The sequence below is a fragment of the Monodelphis domestica genome, chromosome 5 (assembly GCF_027887165.1).
Source record: "Monodelphis domestica isolate mMonDom1 chromosome 5, mMonDom1.pri, whole genome shotgun sequence".
Lineage (NCBI taxonomy): Eukaryota > Metazoa > Chordata > Mammalia > Didelphimorphia > Didelphidae > Monodelphis > Monodelphis domestica.
In genome coordinates, this window is record NC_077231.1 from 114,523,692 (window position 1) to 114,550,462 (window position 26,771).

Genomic DNA, 26,771 nt, shown 5'->3' on the forward strand with positions numbered 1-26,771 from the left:
TCACAAGAGAGGAGAAAATTTTTTAAAAGATGTATGGAACTAACTATATGCCAACAAAAAAAATAGAAAGGAAGTGTATTGTATTTGAACAACAGATATTCAAAAAAGACATGCTAAATGACCCAACCTCAGAAATTGAAATTGAACAAACTATAAAAGGACTACCAAAGAAAAATGCCAAGTCAGATGAACGTTCATGTCAATTCTATCAAACTTTTAACAGCAGCTATTCTAAATCAATCATTCTCCAATAAGCAAGAAAAACAACAATCTAACAAATTCAATTTGTGAGACATTGATTTAAATGCCTAAATGAGGGAGAGATGAAGCAAAGAAAGAGAACTACTGGCCTATATCACTAATGGGTATTAATGCAAAAATGTTAAATACAATTCTATCAAAAAATACTAAAAAAATATACCCAAATATTTTTGATTCTGAACAAGTTGAATTTTCCCCAGGATTTGAGGATAGTTCAAAATTATGAGGATAACAAAAATTATCCTTTTATAATAAAAAACAGCTGAAACATATGATTGTTTTAATAGATTTGAATATCTTTGACAAATCACTCATTTACATTATCATCCTTTAAAATATATAAACATAAAAGGTCATTTTAAAATAGGTTTAAAAAGTATATCTCTAAAATCAAAATCTATAATTATTTGCAGCAAAGACTAGAAGATTTCTTAGTAAGTGCAGGTGTAAAACAAAGATACTCCTTGTCCAGTCTTCGGGCATAGTTTTAACAATGCCAAATTAGCTATGTGACAAAAGGAAGAAATCAAAGATGTAAATAATGGCCAAGAGGAGAAAAAATGATGACATTTTCAGTAAACCAAATGGTTTATTTAGAAAATTCAAAAAAATCAGAAAAGGAAATCATTGAGATAGTATCTTCATAAAAAAGGCATAGTGGAAAATAAACTTTAAAAAAGGCATAATGGATAAGAAACTGGCCTGGAAACGATGAAAACCTGATGGAATACCAACCTTTAACACATATTATCTGGGTAAACATGGGGAAATCATGTAACCTTTCAACCTTTTAACATCTCTCTATACTACATGCTGCCAAGATGCTGCTGCCTGGAAGTGATAGAGTTGGCTTTTTCTCTCTTTCAGTGAAATCACAAGTCCAGTCCTTATTCCTGAAGGTGTAAAATACAAATACAAATACAAAATACAAAAATACAAAAAAAATTAAAATCCTCCACATTTCTAGCAATAACAAAAATTATGAAGAAATAATAGAAAGAGAAATCTTATTCACAGTAACTCCAAAATGCATAACGTATCTGGAAATCAATGTACTAAAATATACATACAACATATGGATATCTTTTCAAAAGAAAGATTTAAATAATTGAATGAATATTCATTGCTCATGGATGAGACATGGCAATATAATAAAAAATTACAAAACTACATAAATTAATACAAAGATTTCAAATTATTTAGAAATTATATAATCTTTATAAAATAGACTATGTAAACAAGAATCAGAAACAACAACACTCAAAGCCCAGCTTTCAGTAAGTAGAACATTGAAATTAATTGAAGAAAGTTCCCCTATTTAACAAAAACTTCTGGGAAGACTTAAAAATAGTTTAAAAAAATTTTAGAGCAGCATTTTATACTATATACCACAGAAAGTTCCAAATGGATGAGTGACAACTCTAAAAGATAACATTGTTTAACATTACAGAAAATGGATTGAAGTATCTTCCATAAGCAGGGATCATCATAAAATAGTAGCTTTAGAGCTGAAAAGGACCTTAAAGGATATTAACTATAACTTCCTCATTTTTATAGATTAGAAAACTGGAGATCAGAAAAATTAGATTATTTGCATATGGTCGCCCAGTTAACAAATGTCTGAGGCAAGAGTCTAATCCAAGTGTTTCTGATCCTCAATCCAATGCTCTAGCTAGAATTTAAAACTAAGGTGAGAATTCTTAACCAAAGGTAAAATAATTTTGATTGTTTGAAAATGAAAAGCTTTAGAATGAACAAACAAATATAGTTGGGATGAAAGGAAAATTATTCGGGGGAGAGAGGGATAATCTTTGCATCATATATTCTTGGTCAAAGGATATAGATGAGATACTTTTTAAAAAGAACTAAAGTGCTTCAGCAGCACATATACTAAAATTGGAACGATACAGAGAAGATTAGCATGGCCCCTGCACAAGGATGACATGCAAATTCGTGAAGCGTTCCATATTTTTGAGTATGGAGAGGTAAATCAAAAATTAATTGAAAATTAAACAATATGAATCTCCAAAACCAGTTAGTTAAAGAACAAATCGTAGAAACAATTAATAACTTCATTGAAGAAAATGACAATGATGAGACATCCTTTCAAAACCTATGGGATGCAGCCAAAGCAGTACTCAGGGGAAAATTTATAACCTTGAGTTCATATATTAACAAATTAAGAAGGGCAGAGGTCAATGAATTGGGCATGCAAATTAAAAAATTAGAAAGCGAACAGATTAAAAATCCATAATTGAATCCACAAAATCCACAAAGATAAAGACTAAATTAGCAATCCTAAAACTCAAAGGAGAAATTAATGACATTGAAAGTTAAAGAACTATTGATTTAATAAATAAGACTAGAAGCTGGTACTTTGAGAAAAACAAATAAAATAGACAAAGTACTAGTCAGTCTAAAAGGAAAGAAATAAACCAAATTGAGAGTATCCAAGATGAAAAAGGAGACCTCACCTCAAATGAAGATGAAATTAAGGCAATCATTAAAAACAACTATGCCCAATTATATGGCAAAAAATATGGCAATCTAGGTGATATGGATGGATACTTACAAAAATATAAATTGCCTAGACTGAAAGAGGAAGAAATAAATTACCTAAACAACCCCATATCAGAAAAATAAATTGAACAAGCCATCAAAAAACTCCCTAAGAAAAAATCCCCAGGACCAGATGGATTCACAAATGAATTCTATCAAACATTCAAAGAACAACTAATCCCAATATTAAACAAACTATTTGACAGAATAAGCAAAGAAGGAGTTCTACCAAATTAATTTTAAGACACAAACATGGCACTGATCCCAAAGCCAGGCAGATCAAAAACAGAGAAAGAAAACTATAGATCAATCTCCCTAATGAATATAGATGCAAAAATCTTAAATAGGATACTAGCAAAAAGATTCCAGCAAGTCATCACAAGGGTTATCCACTAAGACCAGGTAGGATTCATACCAAGAATGAAAGGATGGTTCAATATTAGGAAAACCATCCATATAACTGACCATATAAACAAGCAAACTGACAAAAATCACATGATTATCTCAATAGATGCAGAAAAAAGCCTTTGATAAAATACAACACTGATTCCTATTGAAAACACTAGAAAGCATAGGAATAGAAGGGCCTTTCCTAAAAATAATAAACAGTATATATCTAAAATCATCAGCAAACATCATCTGCAATGGGGATAAACTAGAAGTCTTCCCAATAACATCAGGAGTAAAACAAGGATGCCCATTATCACTCTATTGTTTAACATTGTACTAGAAACACTAGCAATAGCAATTAGAGAAGAAAAAGAAATTGAAGGTATTAAAATTGGCAATGAGGAGACCAAGCTATCACTCTTTGCGGATGATATGATGGTTTACTTAAGGAATCCTAGAGAATCAACCAAAAAGTTACTTGAAATAATCAACAACTTTAGCAAAGTTGCAGGATACAAAATAAACCCACATAAGTCATCAGCATTTCTATATATTTCCAACACAGCTCAGCAGCAAGAATTAGAAAGAGAAATCCCATTCAAAATCACTGTAGACAAAATAAAATTCTTAGGAATCTATCTCCCGAGACAAACACAGGATCTATATGAACACAACTACAAAACACTCTCCACACAACTAAAACTAGACTTGAGCAATTGGAAAAACATTAATTGCTCATGGGTAGGACAAGCCAATATAATAAAAATGATCATCCTACCCAAACTTATTTATCTATTTAGTGCTATACCCATTGAACTTCCAAAAAAAATCTTTACTGAATTAGAAAAAAACCTTAACAAAGTTCATTTGGAAGAACAAAAGATCAAGGCTATCCAGGGAAATCATGAAAAAAAAAATGCAAAGGAAGGAGGACTTGCAGTCCCAGATCTCAAACTATACTATAAAGCAGTGGTTATCAAAACAATTTGGTACTGGCTAAGAGACAGAAAGGAGGATCAGTGGAATAGACTCGGGGTAAGTGACCTCAGCAAGATAGTATATGATAAACCCAAAGAGCCCAGCTTTGGGGACAAAAAATTGGAAGACAGTGTGGGAGAGATTAGGTTTGGATCAACACTTCATACCCTACACCAAGATAAATTCAGAATGGGTAAATGACTTGAACATAAAGAAGGAAACTATATGTAAATTAGGTGAACACAGAATAGTATACATGTCAAACCTTTGGGAAGGGAAAGATTTTAAAACCAAGCAAAACTTAGAAAGAGTCATAAAATGTAAAATAAATAATTTTGACTACATCAAATTAAAAAGTTTTTGTACAAACAAAACCAATGTAACTAAAATCAGAAGGGAAGCAACAAATTGGGAAACAATCTTCATAAAAACCTCTGACAAAGGTTTAATTACTCAAATTTACAAAGAGCTAAATCAATTGTTCAAAAAATCAAGCCATTCTCCAATTGATAAATGGGCAAGGGACATGAACAGGCAGTTCTCAGCCAAAGAAATCAAAACTATTAATAAGCACATGAAGAAGTGTTCTAAATCTCTTATAATCAGGGAGATGCAAATCAAAACAATTCTGAGGTATCACCTCACAACTATCAGATTGGCTAACATGACAGCAATGGAAAGTAATGAATGCTGGAGGGGATGTGGCAAAGTTGGGACATTAATGCATTGCTGGTGGAGTTGTGAATTGATCCAACCATTCTGGAGGGCAATTTGGAACTATGCCCAAAGAGCGATAAAAGACTGTCTGCCCTTTTGATCCAGCCATAGCAGTGCTGGGTTTATATCCCAAAGAAATAATAAGGAAAAAGACTTGTACAAGAATATTCATAGCTGCACTCTTTGTGGTGGCAAAAATTGGAAAATGAGGGGATGCCCTTCAATTGGGGAATGGCTGAACATATTGTGGTATATGTTGGTGATGGAATACCATTGTGCTCAAAGGAATAGTAAAGTGGAGGAATTCCATGGAGACTGGAACGACCTCCAGGAAGTGATGCAGAGCGAAAGGAGCAGAACCTCCATTGTACACAGAGACAGATACACTGTGGTACAATCGAACATAATGGACTTTTCCATTAGTGTCAATGCAGTGTCCCTGAGCAATCTGCAAGGATCTAAAAAACACTATCCATAAGCAGAGGATAAACTGTGGGAGTAAAAACACTGAAGAAAAGCAACTGCTTGACTACAGGGGTTGAGGAGATATGATTGAGGAGAGACTCTAAATGAACACTCTAATGCAAATACCAACAACATGGAAATGGGTTTGAATCAAGGACACATGTGATACCCAGTGGAATCATGCATTGGCTAAGTGAGGGGTAATGGGAGGGGAGGAGGAAAAGAAAATGATCTTTGTTTCTAATGAATAATGTTTGGAAATGACCAAATAAAATAATGTTTTAAAAAATAAAATAAATAGAACTAAAAACTTATCAACAAAATAAAGGTTGTTTCAAACCACTAATAGAGAAATTAAAAGAATAAACAATTTTTTTCTCTACCCACTTCACAGAATTGTAGAGAAAAAAGCACCAGCCTCTCTATGGTTTTCCTCAATCTATTTCAACAGTAAAACATACCTTCTATCTCTGGTGTCCTGATTTCCCCCAAATTGTACATTTTGCATCTTACATTTACTCCTAAAGTCAACTGAAAGATGAGGAAATAAGGCAAAAGTAAGAGGTATTTTGTTTTGTTTTTTTAAATGAAAACACTCAAAATGCAGAATGAGTAAAGCCAAACAAATTTTAGAGTGATTAACCAAGTAGTTCAGTTTATTCTCTGCTTATGATTCTTTGCCACTCAGGTTGGTCTGCAGCTTCTGGCTTAGTCTATAATATTTTTTGTTAAAACAACAACAACAACAACAACAACAAGGGGAGGGGGCAGCTAGGTGGCTCAGTGGATTGAGAACTAAGCCTAGAGATGGAAGGTCCTGGTTTCAAATTTGACCTCAGACACTTCCTAGCTGTGTGACTCTAGGAAAGTAACACTGCCTAACCTTTATCACTCTTCTGCCTTGGAAAACAATACACAGTATAGATTCTAAGATAGAAGGTAAGGGTTTAAACAACAAATAAACAAGGGGGTAGAAAAAGAACATAGAGCCAAAATACTTACACTTAGGATAAAAACAAAATAATTCTTTCTATGTGTTCTGGCTATAAAACATCTCATTGAAGTTCAGCAGTGCTTCAGGCACAAGTTTTGGCAAAGCTTCTACTTTAGAGAATTTTAATCTATATAAACAAGTAGCTAGACAGATGGCACATTTTCTAAAGGGAAAGTTAGAGGATCTACTCCAAAGGCAAAGGGACATAAGCCATAGGGAAGAAGAAATAGAAAATGCTTTTGTTCTGTTACAGCAACAACTCACTTGATGATAGCTCTTTATGGTTTGCAAAATTCTTTCCCCACAACTTCACTAGATAGACCATCCCAAGTCTAGATTCCCAATATCCCTTCAGGGAGGGAAAATAAAATCAAAGATGGGTTCTAGAACACAGCCACCAGCTTACCTGGGATCTATTCCACAACCTACTGTCCCATGACTAGAAAATTCTTTCTTCTTGCTCTCTAATTTCTGGTATAAAATTGCCTAGAAAGGAAATTAAAGGAGTTAGTGCTCCATTCCCTTACTCTTTCAGTCTCATTCACTTCTTCTCCATCCCTCCCCAACCCTATTTTGCTCTACCTTCCTCATCCATCCATCCATCATTCTGTTGTTTAAAAACCACTATTTAAGTTATATTACATCTTCTTTCCTTCAATCTTCTTGCAAACACAGAACCTGGCCATTCACCTCTGATGCACATGCTATCATACTCCTCCTCCTTCTTCCCTCTTTCCAAATAACTGACATAAAGAATAAACATACTCCTTGCTCCTCATTGTCACTGCCAGACCCTATTGCTGCCATCATCCATCACCACCTCCCATAAGGTGCATTCTTGATATATGACCCTATTCAGAATCTCATAACAGTTACTTACTATTTCCTGGGTCATTTTCTTTCCTTCCTTCCTCAAGGAATTTGGTACCTGACTCACAATCTTCTCTATCACAAAACCTGCCTTTTACTTGGGAGCATCAATACACATGTCAAACTATAAAGCTTGTATTCCCAGTTCATCAACCTCAATAGGATTCTTCCTTGAGACAGGAGAATGTGAAGATTCCTACATTAGCCTACATTTCCTAATAGTCCAAACATTCATCCCAACAGAGTGGGATTGGGAAGAGTTAGGAGACAATTAAGTGGCCTGGCTTATGTTATGAGGAATTGAAATTCAGATCAAGTATAACTTTGTGAGAAGGGTAGAGAGAATGCTGTCTGCTCTGGATATCCTTTCCTTCCCTCAGGACCCCTTGCCTCCATTCTCAAGGTACTAGGTGATTAAATGAAGGAAGACACAACCTGAACAGATATGTCTATGATACTATGCACAGCCCAATCATCCCAGGATACAAACCTGACTTTGTGTGGGAAGGGGAAAAGGGAAACATAGAGGGGTCTAGGTTTGGAAGGGAGGGAGAGCAAGGTGGCTGAATTCAGGAACCTCTTTATTAAATTGAAAAAAGTGTCTACTCCTTCTAAAAAAAATAGCAACAACAAAACCCTACCTTTATACTAACTCAGATAATAAACTCAGGGACAATCACAATCTATTTCAATAGCATCCTCAAGGTCCAGACCTTGAAATCCCTCTCTGAATGTACCTTTTCTTCCATTCCTTCAGGTGTCTCAAATCTCCTAAATCTTTACTTCATCTTCATCCAAACCTCCAATCACTCTACCCTACTCAGATTTCTTATCCAATTCCTCAGTTCTAGCTTTATTTCCTACTTTTAAATTCTTGACACTATAGTTAACCAGTTTGACTTTTCATTGTCCTTTGCCCTTGAATCTTTTGCCATTCTTGTCCTCTAGCCATTCATCAGTTTTTGGAGCCTTAACCTTAGACTACCATTATGTTGCATCTTTTTTGCCCCTTCTTGAATACTGCTGAGTAACACTAGAGAAAAACATACAAATATGCTATTATTTCATCTCAACCAGGCCCTTTTCACTACATCACAATACTTTTTTCCCCTCCACATTTCACTGTCATTCTTTCACAGGCTATAATAAACATTTCCTCTCTCTTCAGTCCATATACACACACCATCCTTTTTTTCTCCTCATTCTTTACCCAAGAAATTGACATTTATCTCAACCTCTCTATTTTCTTCAATTCTATATCACAAATGCCTTCAACATTCCAATTCTTGATCAATAAGCATTTAATAAATTTTAATTATACATCATTATTTATACTAAACACTGAGGATGGAAGAACAAGCAAAAGTAGTCCCTATCCTCAAGGGACTCATATTCTCATGGGGGAGGCAACTAATACATACATAGATATAAGAAAAACAAGGTAACCTTAGAGGGGAAAACTAGAGCATCAGGAGGGACTAGGAAAGATCTCCTGCAGAAGGCAGCACTTAAATTGTTTTTTGAAGGATATAGAGAATTCTAAGAGGCAGAGGTGAGAGGGAGAACAGTGCAGGCAAAGCAGGAGGGCGGCTTGGGCAAAGGCAGATGGGAGATGAAGTATCATGTGAAAGGAACAGGTAGTAACGCCTCTATGGAGAGACCACAGAGTATATGAAAGGGAACCATGGATAAGAAGACTGGAAAGAAGGGAAGAGATTAGGTTGTTAGGAGCATTAGATGCCATACAAAAGAGTTCATATTTCAGTCTTGCAGTAATAGGGGATTGTTGAAGTTTATTGAGTAGAGAGACTGACATGGTCAGAACTTTATTTTAAGAAAATCATCTTGGTAGTTATTTGGAAGAAACTCAAGATAAGTATACCAGGAAGCTATGGCAATAGTTCGGGCAAGAAATGATGAAGAACTGAACTAGGGTGATTAACTGTATTAATGTAGAGAAGAGACATTGTAGAAATAGAAATGAGGATTTTACAATTGACTGGATATAAGGCATGAGAGAAGGTGAGGAAATCAAGAGGATACCAAGATTAGAAACCTGAGTGACTGGAAGGACGGTCATATATTCAACAATGATAGAAAACTTTGAAAGGGAGAGGGTTGAGGAGGAAAAGATGCTGTTTTGTTCATGTTGAGTATGAGATCCCTAAAGGACATTGAGTTTGATATTTCCATTAGATAACTAGTGATATAAGGAGAAAGACAAGTTTTGAATGTATAGAGCTAGAAGCCATTTGAATTTTTATTTCAGCCACTTTTCAGTTGTCCTCCTCTTTGTGATCCCATTTGGGGTTTTCTTGCTATAAATACTGGAATGGTTTGCCATTTTTTCTCTAGTTCACTTTACAAATAAGGAAACTAGCAAACAGGGTTAAGGGACTTGCCTAAGGTCACACAGCTAGTAAGTCTGAGGCTAGATTGGAATTCACAAAGATGAGTCTCCAGGCCAGGCATTCTATCCACTGTACCACCTAGCATAAAGATGATAATTGAACTCTTGGGAGTTGATGAGATTACCAATACAGAGAGAAATGAGAAGAAGACCTAGGATAGCAACTTGGGGAAAAACAACATTTAGTAGACCTGACAGGGATTAAGATCTAAGAAAGACTGGATTAGAAGTGACCAAGTATGGAGCATCTGCTCCAGAGGAAGATGGACGTTCAGCAGTCTGAGAAGCCCAGAGGATCATACTAGAAATCCTGTCAATGCTGGGGAGCTTGAGGAGAATAGATGATCTGGCTGACGTTCCATCAGATGGCTGGTGGGGGGAAAGGAGAAAAACATTTGGAGCCAAGGATAAAGACTTCAGAAGTATCTTTAAAAGAGAACAGTTTAGAGGAAATATTAGAAGATTCATACTGAAAAGAAGCTTTATAATTGTGATATGTGGGAAAGTCTTCAATTGGGGCTCAATCATTTTCAGGTGTCATAAAATTCAAGCTGGACAAAAGTCTTACAAATGTGAAGATTGGGGAAAAACCTCCCGGTGTCATAAAATTCAAGCTGGACAAAAGTCTTACAAATGTGAAGATTGGGGAAAAACCTCCATTGAGATATTAAATCTTAAATTTAAAAATATAACCTTTCTTAGGCACCAAAGAATTCACTTTGGAGAGAAGCATTATAAATACAAGGAGTGTGGGAAAGTCTTCAACAGAAGTTCAATCCTTGTTAGGCACCAGAGTATTCATTCTGGAGATAAGCATTATTATATATATGCGATAAATCCCTCAATCTTCAAACCTTATTGAACACCAAATAATTCATATTGGAGATAAGCCTTGAAAATGTGAGGAATATGGGAAAGTCTTCCCTGAAATTTCAAATTTTAATACAAATCAGAAGATTCATATTGTAGAAAAACCTTAAAAACATGTGGTGTTACAAAATATTTCGGTCAGAAATCAACACATATTTCACATCAGATTATTAATACTGGAGAGAAAAACCTTCTAATTATAGTCAATGTGGAGAGGGAGGCATCCCTAAAAACTCCACCCTTATTAAATATGAGAGTCATATTGGAACAGTCTTATAAATGTGAGGAGTGTTGGAAAATCTTCATTAAAATGTCCAAACTTAATAAATATCATAAAATCCATACTGAAGAGAATCCTTATAAATACAGTAGATGCAGGAAGGTCTTTCCTAAACTTGATTCTTATTACACAACATATAATTCATACTGAAGAGAAGGCAATTAGAAATACTGTACTGATCTGATATCAGAAAACATAGATAAGAAAAAGGCCATATAAATATCATGCATAGGAAAGCCTTTATGAAGAAGTTACTACTGATTTTACATAAGAGGAAGAAGAATGGAGAGAACATAGGAATATAAAGGATGTGGGCAAATATTCATTCAATATTTAAGGCTTATTATACAACAGAAAATTCACCTTGTCTCCAGTTCAATCTTACCAGTTTAATGAGACTGTATCAGTTTATTGAAAGCTTTCTTTCAAAATTCAGTCCTTATATACATTACACAATACTGGAGTTATGAAGATTTTATAAATATGAGAAATATCCAATAGCCTTCCTGTGATTTTAAACATGAGAATGTTCATCCTGGGGGGAAAAAAGCCTTATATTAATGTAATGATTATGGGAATGTTTCTTACATCAGGTCACATGGTATGGAAGAGTGAAAAAGTTTTTATTGCTTATTATAGCCAGTTACTGAACTAAAAACTGAATATACAAGGAACGAAGGAAGGATAGTTCAATTAGAGCTGTTCCAAAGTGTTATGAGGTAGAATCTTTAAACCCTGCAGGGCTTATGATTAAAGTTTATCTTTCACCTAGTGGGAACACTATAGAAGGCATTCTTGGTAAAGAAGAACTTACTTTCAGGATTACAGGCTCATCTTTTTTAATAACAGTAGCTTATTAGTGCTTTATGGTTTTGAAATTTATAACACTATGGTTCCCAAAAAATGATTATAACCCAGAAAAGAAAAGAGAGGCACATGTTGTATATAAGGTAAACATGAATTAACAATTATGAAACATGGATGAAATGTTTCCATTCTTTTATGAGGAGGAGACATATCCTTTGTAAACTCTACCATCATTACAGTGATAGAGAGGATCTAATTACACAGAAGGCCTGAGAGTAGTCTTTTTTATCTTTTTATGATCTTCAATGGAAAAGGAACACTAGGTGATACAAAAGATGGGGTAGGAGGGTGAAGAGAAAAGAAGAATGGTGAAAATTATCTTATATAATTGTGGATTCCAAGTAGATTCCTAAAGGACTGATGAAGGGGACAGGTCAGAAACAGGTAATATTTTAAAATATTTGACATGTGAATTTGGCAAAGGAGTAAAAAAAAATAAACATACATAGTTGGGTACAGAAATCTATTTCACCTATGATAGAATTTGGAGGAAATGGAAAAGGGAATAAGAAAAAGGACTGATGAAGGGAGGAATTAGTAAGAAGCAAAGGAAACTCAAGAGAGAGTGGAAAGAAAGAGAAGGAAAAGTAAAAAATAGGCTATAGGAAAATGAACAATTAAAGATTTTAACAACATGGATGGAGTAAATTCACCCACAAAGTGGAAAAAAGTAACAAAATTGATTTGAAATCAGACTACAACACTATAGTTATAAGAAGCACCCTTGAAATAGATGCAGAGAGTTCAAATAATGGAAAGGAGCATTATACTTCAATTGAAGCAACTATATATATATATATATATATATATATATAAATAGTAATCGTCCTATAAAGAAAAAAGAACTGCAAAAATAAATGTAACTAAAAGAGGAAAGAAAACTACATTTTGTTGAAAGATAACATAAACAAAGAATTAATATCAATACTAAATATATTCCCCCCCCAAAAAAAACAACCTGATTGTGTGTTAGGCCATGAAAATATAACAATTATGGAAAAGCTTCTTTTATAGGCAATAATAAAATAATATTCAATTTTATTTTAAATATCTGACTAAGACTGGGAAGAAGCAGCAAAAAGGCATAAAGAGAAAACCAAGAATGAATAATGTCTCTGCTGAACAAACAAACAAAAAAAATCCCTAGGACATAGAAACTCCTTTAACTAATTTACTGAAACAACTATTTTTTGTGAGGGGTGAGGTAGGAGGGAAGGAGAGAGATAATGAAACTTTTGTTTTCTGTTAAGAAGATTTTCTCTAACAGAGCCCAAACAAATTTGGCCTTTTATCCTCTACCTCTCCCCAGTACCACTACTACACTCCCATACACATAATACACACATGTATACACATACATACACATACCAAAGCACACAGAAACTTACCTAAACACAGAGTATTTCGGCCTGATTTTGATTTTTAGATCAGCTACTTCTTAGCTCTGTGATCCTTAGGCAAGTCATTAATCCTATCTCAGGTTCAGTTTTGTATAGTTAGAAATTCTTGAACCCCTAAAACTACATTACCCAAAACTCCTTTCTGTATTACCTAGAATCCTTTTCCCTTTTCCTGTGTCCTCACCTTTATGTGATTGTATTTAAATTTGCTGTGACTGCTCCCACGCTCTCTCTTACTGGCCATAGGGCTGAGTTCAGGTAGCTCTTTTACTGTAGTTATTATTAATAAAACGTTATAATACTTAGTCATTGGATATTAATTTTAATCTTTACAGCATCCTCACTTGTGTTGTAGGTATAATTGATCCTTTATGGTTTTTGAATATTGATAGCCCATTGATACTGATCAGTTGGTATAGATGAACTAAAACTGTCAGGATAATTTATTTGAAGGTGGTAGATGAAATGCTGGACATAGCTTAATCCAACTCTTATTTATTTATATCTAGGAGAGGCAGGGACAGGAAACAGGAGGTAAGAATAAAACAGGAATCTCTTACCTTCATTCTAATATTTCTAACACCCCAGCCCCCAATCTAAATCCTCATGGATTTTCTTCTTGTCCACCGAGGTAACCTCCTTAAATTATTCTCAACTATCTAAGATTCAATTTCTATCTAACTAAACATATTCTATTAGATGAATTTAAATTTATATTAACCTCATTAAAATAATCTATGAAAGTTAACAAACTGCCTGAAACCAACTGCCAGATGTGGCTGCTAGAATCTCTAGGTTGTCAAACTCTCTTGGCAGAGAGCCAGACAGACACAGGCAGGCTGCTCCAAGTGAGAGTGAACAGAGCCCCCTCTGGTAGCTGTTTCTCTCTGAGAGAAAAGCTCTCAGTCCAACCAACTCTTCCTCAGCTTCTTAGATGTTAATCCAATTTTTCAAAGTTAACCCTCTCAAATCAAACAGATCTTCTCAGAGAAAATGATCCAACAACCTGCTCTTGAAGGGAAGTTCAAGAGACAAACCCAGAAATCCCCACTCTCACTCTCTTTATCCTAGTTTCTTAAAGAGCCCACAGCAACCTTTTTCTGTCTCCTTTCTTAAGGGGGACAGAGTAAAGTGGGCAAACCCTTTCTCTGATCTTAAAATTTATTCTTAATAAAACTAAATAAATCCCAATCATAACACTTGCAAAATAAGAAGGCTGACAAAACACTCCAGATATTTTCCAGGTATTTACCTTAATTTTACAGATGAGGAAGCTAAGTAATATTTAAAGAAATTAAGTGACTTACCATCACACTGAAATGGCAAAGGCAGGATTTTGAACCCAGTTCCTTCTGCACTCCCTTCTGCACTCCACAAAGAGCCTGAGAAAGGGTAGAGGAGGAAATCATATAGCACCTACTATGAGTTTGGCACTGTGCTAAGTTTCTTTTACAAAAAAGCAAATGCTATTATTCATCCCCATTTTATAGCTTGAGGAAACTGAGGCAAACAAAGGCTAAGTGACTTGCTCAGGATCACTAGAGTCATATTTGGACTCAGTTCTTCTTGACTCGAAATCCAATGCTCTATTTATCCACTGAGCTACCACCTGCCTCTAAGTACTAGTACAGACATAAAATGAGTCCTAATTCAAACATTTTATCACTTTATGAACATCTCTCCTTTCTCCATAGAAATAATTAAGTGAAGACAGTGGTTTGCAAACTGATGGGGAGCCAGAACAAACCAATTTTGGAGAAAGGGCTGGACTTCAAACTTTTCTAGGTCTCTAGAGCCCATCTAGTTCCCTGAGGAAAGAAAAGGAGAAAGTTTCAGTCTTATCAACATGCAACTTTTTGACAAACAATTCCATCTAAATCCTTCCTCCTATGAATAAGGTCAAGTTTTCTTAAGTTAGTTCTTTAGATACATAGAAAGCTGCTACAAATCCCACTCTTGGGTACTAATTTCTTATCTAAAAATTCACAATTAAGTATCCTGTTTCATGTTAAATAACCTTGATAGTAGTTAGAGGTCCTGACGTGATGATTGCCTCAATTTCAGTAATAATTAGTGATTTGCAAGCCACTTTGAAGATAAAAGGCATTTTATAAGAGCTAAATTTTGTTTGGATTAGTTTTCTGTATCTCTTTGTTTATGTTGATGAACACATCAAAGAGAACATAGCCTCAGCATGATGCTTAATTGTTAATTAGGTACATTCCAAGGTTCCCAGTAAATAGTAAAGGGGAAAAGATGCTGCAATAGTTAGAAACACTTAAAAAAAAAAACCTCAAGCAGAAAAAAATCCATTTTGGACCCAGAATCAATAAGTTCTTTTCAAAAACATGGTATCTGTGAGACAACCATCCAAGAGAAGAATGGGAAGACTTAAGATGACACACAGCTCTGTAGGGGATAATCAGATTAAGAATAGCTTCTGTTTCCCAGAATGTTAGTTAGATGAGACATTATTTTACAAATGAGGAAACTGAGGCTCAAGGACAGGAAATTGCTTGCTCAAGTTCATACAACAACTAAGTGATGGAGGCAGAATCTATAGCCCTGGTCTTTTGACTTCAAATTAAAGTTTTGGTTTTTTTTTCCACTACACCAAACTGATTGGGAGGTCAACTTCAGAACCCAATAGACACCAACAAATCAAATTTATGCATGGTTCCTCACAGTAATTCTAGGAAAAGTATGTCTATGTTATTCACAGTTTACAAATAAGAAAATTGAGTTGGGGCAGCTAGGTGGCTGAATGGATTGAAAGCCAGTTCTAGAGATGGGAGGTCTTGGGTTCAAATCTGGCCTCAGATACTTCCTAGCTGGGTTATCCTAGACAAATCACTTAACCCTCATTCCCAGCATAAGGGCCAGAATGTAAGGAGTTAAAATTAAAAGGTTGGACTACATTATTTAAGAGTATGGTCGCCAAGAATTATTACTCCATTCCAACTTTTTTTATGATAATTTATTTACAAAGGAGAAAGAGTGAAAGTAAGAAAATCAGAGAAAGTAGATATTTACTCCAGCCTGGTCAGAACCAGAGGCCCAGCAAATGGAGCCCGGGGGTAAATTAACAAGGGTTTTAGCCATGCATGAGGCCTCCTCCAAGAAGGGGGGGCCTCTCCAGCGGCTAGTATCTCCAGAAAAAGCCAGGGAAAGAGGTCAGCCTTTCTCACTTACCCACATGGTAGTCCTAATAGAAGCAGTCCTCAGCCAGAGCTCCTCCAAGGTCAAGTTGAAGGCAAAAGACCTCATCACAGGAAGTTCTTGGCATTTTTAAAGACCATTCCTCTTCGTCACTTTCTGTGCCTTCCTTCCATTTTACATGGACCAATTACAGCTAAAGCTTTGCTTAGAACTGCCCAGGGGGCAGTCAGTGAGTTATAATTAGTCACCCACTTTCATACACAGGGGTCACAGACCTCCCCTACTTAAGCATAAGTGGGGTGTATGTGCTTCTGATGATTAAATCTAAAATATGGTCAGGGGAGAGTTAATCCCATCTTCACACTAGTCCTTACAACTTTTCTGTCTTGGAACCAATATACAATATTGATTCTAAGCTAGAAGGTAAAGGTTTAAGAAAAAAAAAACATAAAACAGCTTCAGAGAAGTTAGGTGGTTTTCCCATCATCAAAGAGTAAACGGGTATTAGATGTGGGACTCTAATTCACCATTTTTAACTCCAAAAAGGTATTTTCTACTCACCACCATCTTTTGAGGGATAATTTAATCCCATTTTATAGAAAATGAAACTAAGGCACAGAACTGTAAAGTAACTAAGTGATTTGTCTGAGATCACATAGCAAATTAGGGTTGCAGCTAGGAGGAACATCTAGGTTTCCATAGTCTTAACCAGGCAAGCCACTCTGGATCCCTAACTCCTATTCTGAAAAAGAACTGAGCCAGGCCTTAAAGAAATAAAGAAATGGGCAAAAAGTAAATAAAAAGAATTAGAACATGACCTTTGGCATAGTCATAATCATGTCCTAGTAACCTGCACAAATGGGAGCAATGGACAATCATCCACATCGCACTGGGGCCAAAACATCTGGGAGGTACAACTAGGGGGAGAGGAGGTAATAGAAAACAGGCTGAGGCTTGGATGTGGCTAGGCTGGCAGCAATCACTGTTCTGAGTAGAAATTCCTTATTTACTCAGGCTGCTACCTCTTCAAGTCATCATGCATACATTTTCATCACCAACATTTACATCACCTACTGAGATATATTACCTTAGTAGAAGGGAACTTCCTTAAGGGCAGACATTGTTTTTGTTTTTGTTTTTCATTTTACTTTTGGGTCTCCTGCATGAAGAATGGTGCTTTCACAGAGTAGAGTTTTAATGAATGCTAATCTGAGTAGATTGGATTGGGATTTGTTTGCTCTCTGTTGCTGGTTTATCCTTGGCATTTGCTTGGGATCTGTTTGCTCTCTGTTGCCGATTTATCCTTAGCATTTGCTTGTTTTTTAGTTATTTGTGATCATTGTTGTCCCCCTTTATACTAGTGGCTTTCTCCAATGTGCCTTCATGGCAAAAGAGATGACCCTAGATTTTCCAGGTCCAACAAAGCCACTTCCCACCTAATTGCAAAGGCTAAAATGTTTTTGTTTTACTGTATCCCTAACATCTAATGTGGTGCCTTGCATTTTGTAAGTATATAATACATATTTATCTAATTGAATTATAGATTGAACTTCGTATCAAAGTCTTAGGAATAGCAGAATGAAGCTTCCCACTGGACTGGGCACAGGAATAAAGACAATTTACGAAGGCATAGAAAGCATTCAATTTGTACTCTTCAACATCACAGATAAGAAAGTCTTCTCTTCTTTGCTAGTCTGGAAGCTTTTTGCACATAGAAGACTAAATGGATGTATTAATGAACTTATAAATGAAATGATTTGGATGTGGTTCTACTTGGAGGAAAATAGAGTATATAAAACTTCTGAATCAACTGCTCTGGCTCAGGTTACCTAGTCACTCTATCAGTTCCTCAGTTTCTATGCACACCTCCTTATGGTTAAAGTCAGTTCTGTCTTATATTATTATATATGTGTTAATGCATGTTTTGTTTCTCTATTATGAACATATATTTATGAGGCAAATAATTATCTTCACTTTTCTTTGTATCTCCCCACACAGAAGATGATAGGAGTCTATGGCATTCAGTCACCAACAACAAAAAACTATGGCATTCAATCAATGACTAAACGATTTCTCAATATCACTTTCCAGTAAAGAATTCTGCATCTCTTCTTCCAACCAGGAAAATCAATACTGCAGCTTAAAAGTCCAAGATTCTCTCTCACTCATCATGTTTGGCTTTAAGTACATAACCTCACCACAAAAATATACAGCAAAGTCAAGTAAACTGCAGTATAGATTCCATTGTAAGTTTGCGTTCAAGGTTTCTTAATTTTTGTGTGTGTATCTTTAGCAATCTGCAGAAGCCTCAGTCCCTCCCACTCAGAATAACATTTTAAATTTAAATTTTTTAATTTTAAACATAAAAAGTCAGTCAGTTAATTGTTTGTCTTTTTTTTTTAATCCTTATCTTCTGTCTCAGTATCAATTCTAAGACATAAGAGCAGCAAAAGCTAGGCAATCAGTGTAAAGTGACTTGCCCAGAATTATACCACTAGGAAGTGTCTGAGATCAGATTTGAACTCAGATCTACCCAATTCCAGGCTGGCACTCTATCCATTGTGCCTCCTAGCTGCTCCTCATCCTTTATTTTTGAAGAGGACCAATGATATCATGGGCTGATGTTTTGATTAGCATATGAATTAAACTGAAGTGAGGCAGAGTTGTACAAAGTTGTATAAGTTTAAAAATTAATATCCAATCACCCCAAGAACTGTATTTGATAAGATTTATTAATAATCATTTGAAGTAAAGGAAAGTAAAAAAGCTGAGTAAAGAAAACTTTTTCAGGCCACAATAGCAGGAGAAGAGAGTGAAGGCAGAGTTATGGAAGCTTTTATCTACAAAAAGTAAGGATGCAAGGTGAGGAGGAAAGTAGGATTCTGGGAAATGAAATCCAGGAGTACAAAATTCTAATTACACAGTTGTCAGCCTCACTCTCTCTTCCAGAGTTATTGAAGTTCAATGACAAGGCAAAAGTTAAGATGTAGTGAATGAGTTATCTTTGATGTCTGACCAAGCTCTAAGCCCTCCATAGTACCTACTTCAGCCACTTTCATGGCTGGTGCAACAAATTGTTCTCACCCACCTATTTCATCAGAAGTCTTCACATGCTTGGGGTAGGCATTCTCCTACCTTACCAACATGTTTCAGGCCCATCAGTTACTTTCAACCTGATTTAGCCTGTCTGCTAAGTCAGCTTTACTGGGGTGTGGATGCTGTATGTACGCGCTACCGCTTCTTGGTGCCAGAAGTGAGATCAATAAGCACTTGTGAAGTACTTACTGCATGCCAGACACTTCACTAAGCACTGGGAATACAACAATTCTAGTTCCTGCTCTCAAAGAGCTCACAGTCTAATAGGAGAGACAATAACTAAACAATGTATAAACAAGCTATATACAGGATAAACAGAAAATAATTAAGAGAGAGAAGGAACTAGAATTAAGGAGGATTGGCAAAGGCTTCCTGTAGCAGGTAGAATTTTAATTGGGACTTACAGGAAGGCAAGGAAAGCAGTAAGTGATGATAAGGAGGAAGAGTATTCCAGATGTGGGAGACAGAGAAAATGCCCAGAGAGTAGAGATAGAATGTTTAATTTGTGGAACAGCAAGGAAGCCAGTGTCATTAGATGACAGAAAAAAATGTAGCAAGGAGTAAATATGTAAAAATACTAAAAAGGTAAGGGACAGGGACTCTTTTATGAATGACTTTGAACACCAAATAGAGAATTTTGTATTTGATTCTGGGGGTGAAAGGAACCTAAAGGTGATAGGGCAACTTGGTGATGCAGTCAAAAGAGTCCTGGGACGAGAATCAGGGAGATCTGAGTTCAACTCTGACCTCAGACACTTACTAGCTAGAAGGAAACTGTAAACCACTCCAATATCTTTGCCAAGGAAACCTCATGGTCATGTAGAGTCAGATATGGCTGAACAAACAAAAAGTGATAGGGAACCACTGGGTTAAGAAGGAGGGTAACATGGATGGACCTGCATTTTAAGGAAATCATTTTGGTGTAGGAATAGAAAACGTTCTGGAGTGGGAAGTAGCTTGAGGAAGCTTTTGCAGTAATCTAGGCATGAGGTAATGAGAGCCTGCATCAGATAACAAAAAATTACTTTATTGTTTTTAACCAGAAGCATAGACAACTGCTAGTGTTCTAAGATTTAATAATCTAATAAGAATAAAAAATGTCATGAAAAATAGCTTTGAATGCCAGGTCAGAGGAGAGAAAGGGCATATTTGAGAGAAGTTGCAAAGGTGAAAAGGACAGGTTTGTTAACAGATTGTATATGGGTGGGGGGGGGGTTGTAAGAGAGAGTAAGGAATTGAAGATGATAATTAGGTTATGAGGCTAAGGGATTGGGACATGGAATTGCCCTTCAGCATTTAGGAGGAAAGATAATGAATTCCATTTTGGATACATTGAGTTTGAGATATCTACTGTATGTCCAATTTAAGATGTCTAAGAAGTACCTGAACATTTGAGATTAGAAGTCAGAAGAGAAGTTAGGGCTGGATAGGTAGATTTGAGAATCATTAGCATAGAGATGGTAATTGAACTCATGAGAGCTAATGAGATCACCAATTAAAGTGGTATAAGGAAAGAAGAGGACCCTGGACAGAACTCTGAAGTACAGCTATTGTTAGAGGGTGTTAGAGATTAAGCAAAGAAGACAGAGAAAGTGATCAAATAGAAATGATGACAATGAGGAGAGAGTGGAGTCCTGAAAATCTGGAGAGAAGAGAGTTTTAAGGAAGAGAAAATGATCAACAATTCCAAAAGCTGCAAAGAGACTGAGGAAAGTGAGGATTGAGAAAAGGTTACTGGATTTGGCAGTTAAGAAATCATTGATAACTTTGGAGAGAGCAATTTTGGTAGAATGCTGAGGTTGGAGGCTGTATTTTAAGAGGTTAAGAAGAAAGTGAGAGGAGAGAAAATGGAGACACTTATTATAGAAAGTCTATTCAATTCTAGCCAAAAGGGCAGAAGAAATAATTAGCAGTATAGAAGGATAAAAGTGAAGGGTTCTTGAATATTGGGAATGTGAAATATTTATATGTGAAAATATTTATAGGTGGTAAGGAAGGAGCTATTAGACAGGGAAGGAAGGTTTGAAGATCAGTGAGAAAGTGGGAATGAAAGGGGTAGTAATCTATTTGAGAATATGGGATAGAATGGGATTAGCATAATAAGTAGAGGCTATGTCATCATGAGACTCGGGCGTGAAAGAGACAGTAGTTGAGGATGCATGAATAATAATTGGATAAGAAGGGGGAGAAAAGAGAATTCATGGGGAATGACTTCAATTTTTACTATAAAATATAGAGTAAGATTCTTAGCTGAGTGGATGGGGAGAAGGGGAACTATGAGTGGTTGGAGGAGTGATGAAAAGGATGAAGAATCTCTGTGGAGAGTGGGAGAGTAAGTTGATAAGGGGAGTCTAGTAGGATTGTCTAGCAGCAGTGAGGGCCTATTTGAGGCTTTATAGCATTATAAAAGAAAACAATTATATTGAAATAAGGATATGACTTTTTCCCATTCAAGTTCATGGGCTCCCTAAAATTTATATGTGAACCCCTCCATGAGTCAAAGGATCTCAGGTTGAGCCCCTGTTGTATTTAGTCTCCAAGTTGATCTCTTTAAGTAGAGAAGAGCAAAGCGACTCTTCCACTGAATATATACATGTCAAGTAAAAATGCTGTCTGAGGATTAGTGTCCTTATCTGTAAAATGAAGATATTAATACATACTCTGTGAGGCAGGTAGGTAGCTCACTGGATTGAGAGCAAGGTCCAGAGATGGGAGATCCTGGATTCAAATCTGGTTTTAGACACTTTGTAGCTATATGACCCTGGGCAAGTCACTTAAGAACCCCCCCCAATTCTATCTAGCTTATCACTTACTGCTCTTCTGCCTTGGAACCAATATACAGTATTAATTCTAAGAAGGAAGGTAAGGGTTAAATTTAAAAAAAAAAATTAAATACCTATTCTACCCACTTCATAGCATAGTTATTAAGATAAAACAAAGTAAAAATTCCCACATGTGAAGGTTTTGTAACACATTATGAATTGATAAGCAAAAGTGTTCTCTTCAGATTTTATAAAGAAATAAAAATGAATTAAAAGCAGGGTCTATACCCAAGCATCTCTACACTCTAATGAGAATTATAAGACACACAGATAAGTGATAATAATAATAATAGCTAGTATTTTATAGTACTTTAATGTTTGCAAAGTGCTTTACAAATATTGTCTTTATAAGGGTTAAACAATAGGAATTCAACAAAAGTGAGGAGAGCAGTTGACTAAAACATAGTTTAATTTGAGAAGAAGTACAGTTAGAAAACAGAAAAGGATGAAAGAGAGATTATTATTCTAATAACCTATGTCTATACCTAAGTTCCTAATACTATATAACATTTCTAATGACCTCCTCTAACAGTGTTCTGAGGACAGGTTCTCCTTGCCTAGCAAGATCAGATCGATTCGCTATCTATCTTCCTAAATAATCAAATATTCACAACTCATGAACTCCTTCAATCAGTTTCCATACCCCAATTGTCAGTCGCCCCTTGCCTCTGTAAAAATAGACTCGAACTCTGGACTTCAATCCCCAGAAGCCCTTGCTCCACTTCCCCAGAATGCCTTGAATTCTCACATGGGCCGAGATCGAGAAGGTATTTAACCTGATTGCAAAGGATTTTGTGCTTTCTTTTTTTGGACTTCCATTTTGGAGCAGACGCGTCTCTTCCATGATGTGAGATTATCTTGTCTAGGCCTCTCTAGCCTAGGCACGTGCTTTCTTAGCCTGTATTTTCTTTAATCCTTAACCTTTAATAAAACTCATAAAAATATAATACTCCTTGCAGAGAGAAACTAATTTCTACCTGCCTCAGTCTCCCCTAAATTTTAATCTTTACACCTCAGAGACAAAGAGATCCAGAGTCAAAAGGCCCCAACTGTCACCACTGCTTCCTTTTTCCCTCTCCTCATCTCCCTGGTAATAGAATTTTCAGCTCTGGCTCACTGACTCCAGTCAGTTCTGTTCTACTTAGAAATCCTGCTCTCTTGCCTCTTAAAGAGACAGGGGGAAAGATCAAGAAAATCCTTTTAACACCTTAAAACACTAATAAAATACTTCAGTGCTTCAAAAGGTTATTTTACCTCCCTAAGCCTCAATTTCTTCTTTTGTAAAATGAGGGGGGTCAAACTTGATGGCCTATAAAGACCCTCCCAGCTCTAAATCTATAATCCTATTCCCTATGATAGGATATTTCTTCACTAAGCAAACAGCAACCAGTGCACAGCTTAGGAGAGTGTTTTTCTGTGGTCAAAGGAGAAAAAATAATCAAATGATAGCTAACCTGATGATGAGCCCCTTTGCACTTAAGTAGACAATTTTGAGAGAAATCTTTCCCTTAATTCAAACTTCAAGTTTTCTCAACTTAGTGTGGCCTTCCAGAAACTTGAGCTAACTTCCACTGTCAGTCTGAGTATTAGTATCTTGTCACTATGAAATATGACAGTAGAACTTTGCTAGATAATAGTATATAAGTAATATGTAAAAGGTATTAGTCTCTGAAAGCCCAGTATAAAAGTCCATAAAATATTCAGTTTGATTGACATTTTAGAAATGCTACCAAGCTATTTTGTTGAGAGTGGTATTTCCTTGTTAACTTCTGCTCCTACAAGGAGGTGTATATATATATATATATATATATATATATATATATATATATATATAGGTTGTAGGGTGGGGAGAGATCCTTTCATTCTGGAGACTAACCTTATCATAGCAAATTTTATTTCCTTGCAGAAAAACCCATCTATGAAAAAAAATTTAGTCAAATGTGACTTCCCAGAATCAGGGTTACAGAGGCTCAAGTTTTTCATGTCAATGAAAGGGAAATTTCTTCTAATATGGCTGTTCTTACCATAGAGAATATTTAGCTATCTTAGGGTTTAAGGAGGTTGAGAAGTAGAGAAAAGATATGGACTAGAAGAACAGTTATTGGAACTTTGAATAATGACCAGGTATAATTCATCCATTCATTCATCAAGCAAGCATCTAGTAAGGTCCTAGGAGTACAAAGATATATTAAACACAGGCTCTGCTCTTAAAGAGTTTTGAATATAATAAGGCAGAGTAGGTGAAGAAGGACAAATACATAAATAATTATGATTTGAAGAGAGGGATATGTAAAAATTGCAAGGAAGGGTAATTTAATAAATATATGTGAATATGAGAAGTATACATAGGAAGAGATTTTTTCCTTTTCCTTTTTTTCTGAAGAAGGATAATTAGGGTCAAAGATTTCAAGAGGAGGTAGCATCTAAGTAGAGCTAATTAGGAGAGATGAAGACAGAAACACTTTTCTTACCTGAGTCTTGGTATGCCCAAAGACTTCATTAACACCTATGTGAAATTTTTCCTATAAGATTTAGGTAAAAGACAAATGTTAGAAGGATAGAAAAGAGATGAGAAAAAAGAAGCAAAAAGTCCAATTTCTGGATGACAGAAAGATAAAGAAAGGGAATTACTATGGATTACTATGGAGGCATTCCAGGAATGAGACATGTTCTTGGAGGTTTGCACCAAGGAGGAGATAGTACCCACTCTCATTCCTCACTCTACCCCCTCCTCAGAGAATCCTCTTTCTCCCTAGTCCCTACTTTCAGGACACTATTAAAATTAATTGTGGTTGAGATAGAAATATATTAATTAGGTGGTCACCAAAGATTTAATTTCTAAATACCAAAATGAATTACTATAATAAATGGAATTTATGGTGGTTTATTTACAATAGAGGGAAGATATTAAGGATTGAGAGATAAAGAGGAAACTCTGGCTTCCTCTGAGCCAGGTAGAAATACTAAGGCCCTAATCAGGGAAAAGAGTCTCAAGACAATGGGCAGGGTCACTAAGTCAACCTTTCACCAATGGTGATCATCTAAATGGAAAGAAGTCTGGGTGTCTGTCTTCTGGTTGCTTCTCAAGTGTCTGTCTTGCAGTCTCTCCTCCCAGTCAGAGAGCACTTTGATCTCCTCAAATAGAATATCTTCTTCTGGCCTCTGATCCTCTTTTTAAAGATCTTTTTGTGTTGTGTCACCTCCCCTAAATTTCACATCTATCAATCACAGCAGATTCTTTTCTCTAGGACTTCCCACTCTTTAGTTCATACCTTCTTTGGTTAGATTATACCTTTTGGGTTACTTAACACCTTTTTGGTTAGTTCACCTTTTTATAGTTACTTAACACCTTTTTGTAGTTAAAATAGGTAGATCTACTTAAAATACTTATCACCTTTGGGGGATTGAAATCTAAAAATAGATTGTGGATTACAATTCAATCTTGCCAATAAAGGAAGAGCGAAATACCTTCATTGTTACAATCAGAAAATAGTTAAATCCAGTCTTCACAACACCAAGTAACCTTGTTTCCACTGCAGGAGAGGAGAGATGTGTCTCTGGTGCCCTTGGAGAAACTGAACTTGTTTTCCCATAGATTTTGGCACAAATGTTATTCATAACAGATTGGTTCAATGATATTATTTGTTCTAGCCTTCAGGTTTTTAATGGACTAACAGGATTTTGTGGACTAATCTCAGTATCTAACCAATGCCAAATCACATTCATTTAGAGTTGAAACAATCCCTTTGCAATAGCTCAAAGAGGTAAGTAAGCATTACAAGTATATTATGCCCTCCCCTTAACCCCCTCTTTTATTTTCAAATAAAATTAAGCCTCATAGAGAGTAAGTGACTTTCCCAGGGTTATACTGTTAGCAATTATTAAAGGCAAGATTCAAGACAGCTCTTTTAACTCCAAAGACCAAGTTATGTCCAATAAATTTTGTATAATTTCTATAAGAAAATGTATCCTACTTTTGTGCTGAAAGGAATAAGGAACTAGAGGATTTCTATGTGAACTGGAAGGACCTCCAGGGTGAAAGGAGCAGAACTAGGAGAATGTCATACAGAGACTGATACAATGTGGCACAACTGAACAGAATGGGCTTCTCTACTAGTAGCAATGCAATGGCCTAGGACAATTCTGAGGAACTTATGAGAAAGAACACTATCCTCATCCAGAGAAAGAACTGTGGGAGTAGAAACCCAGAAGAAAAACCTATGATTGATCACATGGTTCAATGGGGATATGATTGGGGATGTTGACTTTAAATGATCACTCTATTGTAAAAATTAATAATTATTAAATCATTAATAATTTTGTTTTGAACAATGATACACGTAAAACCCAGTGGAATTGCTTGTTAGCTCTGGGAGGGGGAAAAGAGGAGGGGAGGGAAAGAACATGAATTATGTAACCATGGAAATAAATTCTAAATAAAATAAAAATTTTATTTAATTTTAATTTTTAATTTAATTTTAATTTTAAAAGAAAATATATTCTAAATTTCTGGTGTTATTCAGAAACTTTTGAGTGTGATAGGACTAGGGTTCTTCCATGTCTCACAAAATTCATTTTCCCAAAAAGGCAGCAAAGTAGTCCTGGAACCTGATTGGCCCCAGCTTCATAATCA

General features: G+C 35.7%; 1 protein-coding gene and 1 non-coding gene across 2 annotated transcripts in view; one reads left to right on the plus strand and one right to left on the minus strand.

The window, feature by feature from the left end:
• The window catches only part of CRACR2A (calcium release activated channel regulator 2A), a 226,554-nt gene that overhangs the window by 130,254 nt on the left and 69,529 nt on the right, over positions 1 to 26,771 (minus strand). The window contains 2 exon segments of the mRNA XM_056799129.1: positions 6,771 to 6,850; positions 14,369 to 14,443. The gene's annotated coding sequence lies outside the window, so the exon portion shown is untranslated.
• On the plus strand, positions 2,132 to 2,234 carry LOC130454847 (U6 spliceosomal RNA). Its single transcript, XR_008912636.1, has one exon. It is a non-coding gene; the product is annotated as a U6 spliceosomal RNA (small nuclear RNA).